This window comes from Scyliorhinus torazame, chromosome 1, assembly GCF_047496885.1.
Source record: "Scyliorhinus torazame isolate Kashiwa2021f chromosome 1, sScyTor2.1, whole genome shotgun sequence".
Lineage (NCBI taxonomy): Eukaryota > Metazoa > Chordata > Chondrichthyes > Carcharhiniformes > Scyliorhinidae > Scyliorhinus > Scyliorhinus torazame.
Genome location: NC_092707.1, coordinates 251,513,513 through 251,520,946, shown reverse-complemented (window position 1 = coordinate 251,520,946; position 7,434 = coordinate 251,513,513).

Genomic DNA, 7,434 nt, shown 5'->3' with positions numbered 1-7,434 from the left:
GTGTGAAGAGTAACTATGACTGTATAAAGAAATCGGGTATCAGGCCGACATCAGTTAAAACCATGTATTGAGAAGGAAGATAAGGTAGAAAGAAGAAGACGGGCAGGCTCCATCAGAAATTAGGACGCCTTAGGCAGCACGGTGGCGCAGTGGGTTAGCCCTGTTGCCTCATGACGCCGAGGTCCCAGGTTCGATCCCGGCTCTGGGTCACTGTCCGTGTGGAGTTTGCACATTCTCCCCATGTCTGCGTGCGTTTCACCCCCACAACCCAAAGATGTGCAAAGTAGGTGGATTGGCCATGCTGAATTGCCCCTTAATTGGAAAAAATGAATTGGGGATTCTAAATTGATTTAAAAAAAAATTAGGATGCCTTAATTCTTAGCCAGCGTCCGTTTCTCATCATCTGGACACCTCAGATATTTGCGTGCAGCAATTGCGTTAATTCATTGCCCAAGAGGTGCTCAGTGCTTTGTTCTCCTGGTTGCCAGACTCGTGTCTGCAGATTTTGAGCGTTAGTAGTGTAGGCGTGCGGATGGTCCGATTCGTCATGTCTTACCAGCCTGCAGGAATTGTCACGGTGCCAAAGAGGAGTGTCCGGGTTATTGGCATGATGGAGGGTAGTTGGGGCGTGGTGAACTGGAAGTGGAAGCAGTGTTGCTGGGGTGGGCAGAGGATCAGTCGGTGGATGGAGATTGTCAGTGAAAGGGTTGAAGAGATTCAGGGTGTTGTTTCGGGGGCTAGGGTAGCTGATGGCGGAGAGATCACAGCGATCACACCAGTTGTCAGGGATGTCTGTCAAATCCTGGGGGCTCTCATCAGAGTCAAGTGCGAGGTTGAAACCTGCGAGTGTGGGCGGAGTCGAGGGCTAGTTGTCACCAGGAGGGGGAGGGTTGGAGTGGGCGTTGGGCGGAGTCGTCAGTGGGCAGATAGTCATCCTCTCCCATTACCAAGGTTAAGTGATGGCCATGGCTACGTACAAATGAAAAACCTGAAAACAAGGAAATCGAGGATTAGAGAAATAAAATACAAAATTGCTGGCTTATTAACTACACCCAGTTTTGTTCACTTAAAAGAGAGAGTCGATTAACCATGGCACACTTCTCCCACCCGCAAACAGTAATCAAATCAAAACACTCCAATCAGGAGCTCAAAACTGTAATGCACCCAGACCCCCCCAATTTTCCTGCCGCTGTCCTCGAAACTGGGATAATTGCAACATTTCCAGACAAAGTTAAGGACAGAAGGCTGCCACTGTCATTATTAGCCTTTTACCCAATCCACCTTGTGGTGTTGGGTGCTCTGGTGCACAGATGAGCCAACACAGTTGTATGTGGTACAACTCTATTTTATTTTAACTCTTATAATACAGTTCGTTCTGGATACTCTGCACGTGCTGTCTCCCTGAGTGTGTTTGGTAACAGATCTGTCCTGGTCCTCCTCTGCAGCTAATACTGACCACCGGGGGTCGTGTCTGTGCTTTTATATCTTTCTGTCATTGGTTGTGGTGTTGTGTGTTCTGATTTGTCTGTTGGTGTGTCTATCATGATGTGTGTGTTTGAATATCATGACATCCCCCCTTTTTACAAAGATATGTGCCTACGTGGTTATAAATATAATTGTGTCGTGAGTGCATCTAAGAGTGTGTGTGTGTGTTGTGTACAGCGTGTGTATATGACGTAACTATTTACATGGGGCGATGTCGGGTGCGTCACACTAACAAGGTTGTACCATAACAAAACTTGGATGAGAGAGAAAATAAAACTTGAACATTGGTCTGGTCAGACGATATCTGGAACAATAAACAACAACAGGTTATAATACAGAAGTGTTTGACTTTTTGAACGTATGAACAGCGTTATAAGTCCAGTCTAATGGGTGACCGCCTCAAGAATGGGCTGGTCCTCAAGCCGGTTCAGCTGTGGAGATTTGGGGTCACACTGGTTCACCTTGGACTGTTGGAGGTGATGCTGTTGCCGAAGTCTCTACTTTACCATTTGTTGTACTTCGTGCAGTGCTTGGTTTTTTCATTCGTGCAAATATAACATTCAATATCTTTGTTAGTGGTGCCTTGGCTGTGGTTTGGTTCTGGTGGTGATGGAAGGGGCATGATCCGTGGCATCTCCACAAAGTCATCCTTGGGAACCAGTGGAGGATCCGGCGTTTGCGTACGGTTCAGTTGCGAGCGTGGAAGGCGGCGCAAAGCTCGCTGATTGCGCCTACGCACCAATCCATCCGCCCTGCATGCCAGGAACAAGGTGGAGTCTTTTTCTTTTTATGTTTGTGGTGGACGGCATCTTGTAGCCGATGGGTCGTTGCCATCGAAGTAGCACCATCACTAATATCATGCAAGGTGATGACTGTGCCAGATGTGGAAGTTGGCCGAGACCGTGCACGCTGGTTCCGGCCAACTGCTGTGCCGGAAGGGTGACTCCGCAGAGAAACGTCGAAGCATGTCGCCTTGGAGAGAGAATTGTTGCTCGCATCAACGTCTGGCGATGGCGCGAATTGGTGTGTCCATCTTGGACCGCCGGTGCTGGTTGCCACTGCCGACCCAGTGGGACTGCCACGCGATCCATTCCCTGTCGCCGTGGCATCCGCCGTCACCCTGAGCGTGCCATCACCGAGGCCGCGACACCGCCCGTCCGGAGCAAGGTCTGGCGTGCGCAAATCAGAGTCGGCGCTTGGCTGCTCCCCATCTGGAGTCCGGTCTGCCTTCCGTCGATGCCCCCCGTCCGGAGTCCCAACAGGTTCACTGGAGGCAGCCGAGATTCCCTGAAGCTGCACTTCTGGAGTCGGAACATGCAGGAATGCACCAACCAGTGGAGAGGGTCGAGCCATCGAGGGTGGAAGCGGTGCGCTGCCACCGCAGTCGTCAGTGGTCCCACCGTGATCGTCGAGTGCCTCGGTACGCACTAGGCGAGGTCTGTCACCTTGCACCTTTTGCATGGGAAGTGGGATGCTGTCGTCACTCGTCTCACATCCCGTGGATAGATCCTCATTAGCAGCTTGCTGTTCACTAGGGTTGGGTAAATTGTCAGAGTTTTCATCTGGTGGTGCACACCATGTCGGTGGACTGTCATTGTCTTGCCGTTGTCCTTCATTTGGGCTTTTCTTCTTTGGAATTTTAAATCTTCCCCCAGACATTGCAGAACCTTGTTTATTACCCCCAAATTCTCCCATATGTATGGTCTCGAATATAGGATCCAATGTTTCTATCGACATTGTACTATTTTCCAAAGAACATTCCGTTTCACTTTTCTTCTCAGGTACCTCATATGTATCTTTGTCTAATGTACATGCCTTCATGGTCTCTGGGTCTGATTTTGCTGGGACTGGCATGGTCACAGTCTCTCTTTTACTGTTCTCAATTGCCCACATTATACTCCCCATACATAACTGCTTAATCACTGGGGTTAGTGTGGTACAATGGATAATCGGGTCGACCTTATCTGCATCTTCACCATTAGTGGAAAGCACACTTGGTTCACTTGAAACTGCTGTGGGTTTTAAATTCGTTATCTGGCTACTCGATGTCGGTGTCCTCAGGATTCTTGCTCCAATGTTCTGCTCAATAATCAGTGGAGTGTGTATAGGTTCAATGCAATTAATGTTCCCCTCAAGGTTTGAAGAGTCATTACTGACTAACTGCTGGTCTCCGAAGTTGGGATTTTGCGGCGTTGTGTTGAAGGGAGACATTTGTCCCTGCTGTAGATATGATTCAGGTTGTGTTATTTCCATTACCTGAGGATCAATGTCTTGTCCATTTTTTCGATCCGTACTAAAACACTGGCAATTCTCAGTCTGCTCCTTGCAAGTTAAACATTCAATTAATTTTGTTAGCAAATCCTCAGCATCCTTCTGTGGCCGTGCAGCATTATTAATCTCTGTTCGGCTATAATGATCCTGAAGGTCAGCGCATAAACCTTTTTTTTTCGGGCTTGGACGAGGCGATTCCTTTGGCTTGTCTTCAGTTGGGCTTGAACAGTCTTCAGCGCTGTGCCCTTCATTGTAGCATGAGAGACCGTCATGGTCATGCTGCTGTGTAGTGGAGCATGGTAGGCTGTTATAGCCTTCTTGCTGTTCACGTGAGCATGGCAGACTTGCATCGTCTGCCGCTGGTTGGTCAGGAGAGGTTGCTAGACCCTCATGGTCTTGTTCCTGCAAGGACTGCACATTGGAGTCTTGCGTTGCTTCTATCGTGGAGGCTGTCCACGAGCTCTCTGTGGAGGCTTGTGACACTGGAGTCACTTCTTGTTCGTGCAAGGACTGCGCTCTGGAGTCTTGCGTTGCTTCTATCGTGGAGGCTGTCCACGAGCTCTCTGTGGAGGCTTGTGACACTGGAGTCACTTCTTGTTCGTGCAAGGACTGCGCTCTGGAGTCTTGCGTTGCTTCTATCGTGGAGACTGTCCACGAGCTCTCTGTGGAGGCTTGTGACACTGGAGTCACTTCTTGTCCGTGCAAGGACTGCGCTCTGGAGTCTTGCATTTCTGCAATTGTGGAGACTGTCCACGAGCTTGCTGTGGAAGCTTGTGACACTGGAGTCACTTCTGGTTCATGCGAGGACTGCACTCTGGAGTCTTGCATGTCTTCTTTCATAGAGTCGGGAACGTTGAGCGGGACGTGGACCACGCTCTGCGTGGCAGCAGGGCGCTCTCCGTGTGCTTGCACCGCTCCCTGTCTGTTAATGTCAGGCTGCAGCATCATCCGGTACTGATAAGTTGGAACGTCATATCTGCTGGATTGAAGATCCTCAAATCCGAAAAATGAATCCGCATCTGCGTCGGATTCAATGTGGGGGCCGCCAATGTGCAACACGAAAGGTTCGTCCGAGTCATAGTCGTATAGGACCACGGAGCTATCATTGGGCTCGCGAGGTCCGGAAACACTGTAAAGATCGTCATCGAAGTATTCGAGGTCGGAATCATCGGCTTGTGCGTAGGTAACTGCTTGTCGGAGGGTTCTTCGGAGGTCAAATTCATCTCCTGGGTCAATTTGCGGCAATGTGCTGTCATTCCAGGTGAGGGAAGGTTGTTTTACAGCTTTAACAGATTTTTGTTTTTTTGATTTGGGACGTTTCCCTTTTAAATTGGATTTGGGACATTTCCCCTTTAAATTGGTGCAGTGTGGGGCCTCTGACATCCTGACGCTCGGTATGTAGCACGTAGGAAGCGACTGCGCATGCTCAGATCGCTGTTCCTTTACCGATGGCCGTTTTCTGGACTGCGCATGCGCAGCATCTCGCGCATGCGCAAACGAAACTTCCGGTTCTGCGCACTGCTCGCGCAACTGTGCTAGCGTGATACCTTTAGCAAGATGGCCGCCGACCTCGACCCAGCCCTCTCTCAGGCCCGGGATTTCGGCCTCTGGGAATTCGGGCTCCGGGATCCCAGCCACGAGGTGAGTACTGCAGCTTTTCTTACCTGTACTTGCCGATTGGATTACGTTTTCTTCACAGTACTTGGAGAATTTGTCCAGGACTGCCTGGTAATCGTAGCTTTGCTGCCTCCTGAAGAACCTGAACCTTGTGAATATTTCTCTTGCCCTTGCACCGGCGATGGTGAGGAGAAATTCAATTTTTTCGCTATCATCCAGGTCTTGGAGTTCAGCTGCCACCAGGAACAATTCGAACCATTGCTGGAATCGCCGCCAGTTTTCGCGGAGATCGCCATAGCACTGGAGCGGCTGCGGAACCGGGAGCTCTATCATTTTGCCTGGGCACTGCTGGTTGTCTCTGTACACTGAGGTATGCCGGCAGGTATCGATCCACTCCTGTACCATGTGGTGTTGGGTGCTCTGGTGCACAGATGAGCCAACACAGTTGTATGTGGTACAACTCTATTTTATTTTAACTCTTATAATACAGTTCGTTCTGGATACTCTGCACGTGCTGTCTCCCTGAGTGTGTTTGGTAACAGATCTGTCCTGGTCCTCCTCTGCAGCTAATACTGACCACCGGCGGTCGTGTCTGTGCTTTTATATCTTTCTGTCATTGGTTGTGGTGTTGTGTGTTCTGATTTGTCTGTTGGTGTGTCTATCATGATGTGTGTGTTTGAATATCATGACACACCTCAGTGTAGAAAAGGCCAGAATGTCACCAGAAAAGTGCCCTTCAGAAATGTGACAAAGTCTGTATTAACGATCAAGTGTTAATCACCTGTCTATAATTACAAAAGGCACTGCAGTAATCCAGGAGACACGAAGATAAAGGTTAAACCAAATAGATTTTAACTTGAAAGTAAAGCCGCACCCACGGAATACAACACTCGTGTCCCAGCCCGGGACTAACAGGAACTCCCAGTCAGAGTCTGGGATGGTATTTAAAAGGCTCTACAATGTTTCCCAGCGAGATGGGCCTTGGCTTGTTACCATGGGAACTCATACTCCACAAGCCCCTCAGGGAAATCAATGAGTGATCCATCGTGATCCTCATGATGGTTATCACATACTCCTCTCTTATGTCCAGGTCCTCCCCCTCATACTAACTACCATGAGGCCCCCTTCACCACTTCCAAACATCCTTGAGTCCAACATCAATGGAGTCGGATCTGGGAGCCTAAATCAGATGGGAGAATGCCGCTTCCTCACTGAGGGTCGATGGGCCACTGATGGGGGTTCGACACCAAAGTCGATTCGTAACTGCAGATCCGTCACCTCCATTTCCATGTCGGAGCCTGAGTCTTCATCGTCCTGGGGGATGACTCTTGGGTTGAGTCCATGCCTGGTGGTCAGTTCCAAGGACGTTAAGGGCATTACCCCACCCGGAGTGGTCCCTGTAGTCGAGGGTTCGCTGCTCTGAAGATGATCCACATGTTTTCTGACAGTCCTCTCACTGGTCTTGATCCCACATGACATGGGGCCATTCTTCCCAACTACCATTCTGGAATCCAAGGGGACCCATCTCTGATATTGTGAATTTGGACAGTATCTCCCGACCTGAAAATTCTATCAGGTCGTTGGATGTCATAATTATTTTTCTGAGACTTGTATTGACTCCACTTTCCCACTTAGGTTCGGAAACAGCGACTGAGTCTGGTCCACAGGCCTCGGCCCATCAGCTGTTCCACTGGCACAATCCCCTCCATCACATGCGGTGTCGTCCTGTGTTTGAAAAGGAACTGAGTCAGTTTGTTGTTGAGTGAGCCGGCAGTCTGTTTCTTCACACCGTTTCTAAACCTTTGGACTGCCCACTTGACCAGGCCATGAGAAGATGGGTGGTAGGGTGCCGCCCAAATGTTCTTCAATCCATTGGACTTCGTAATCTTGTAGGACGAGGTTCTACAAGCTGAATTTAGGGAGCTAGGAGTTAAACTAAAAAGTAGGACCTCAAAGGTAGTAATCTCAGGATTGCTACCAGTGCCACGAGCTAGTCAGAGTAGGAATGTCAGGATAGAAAGGATGAATACGTGGCTTGAGAGATGGTGCAAGAGGGAGGGA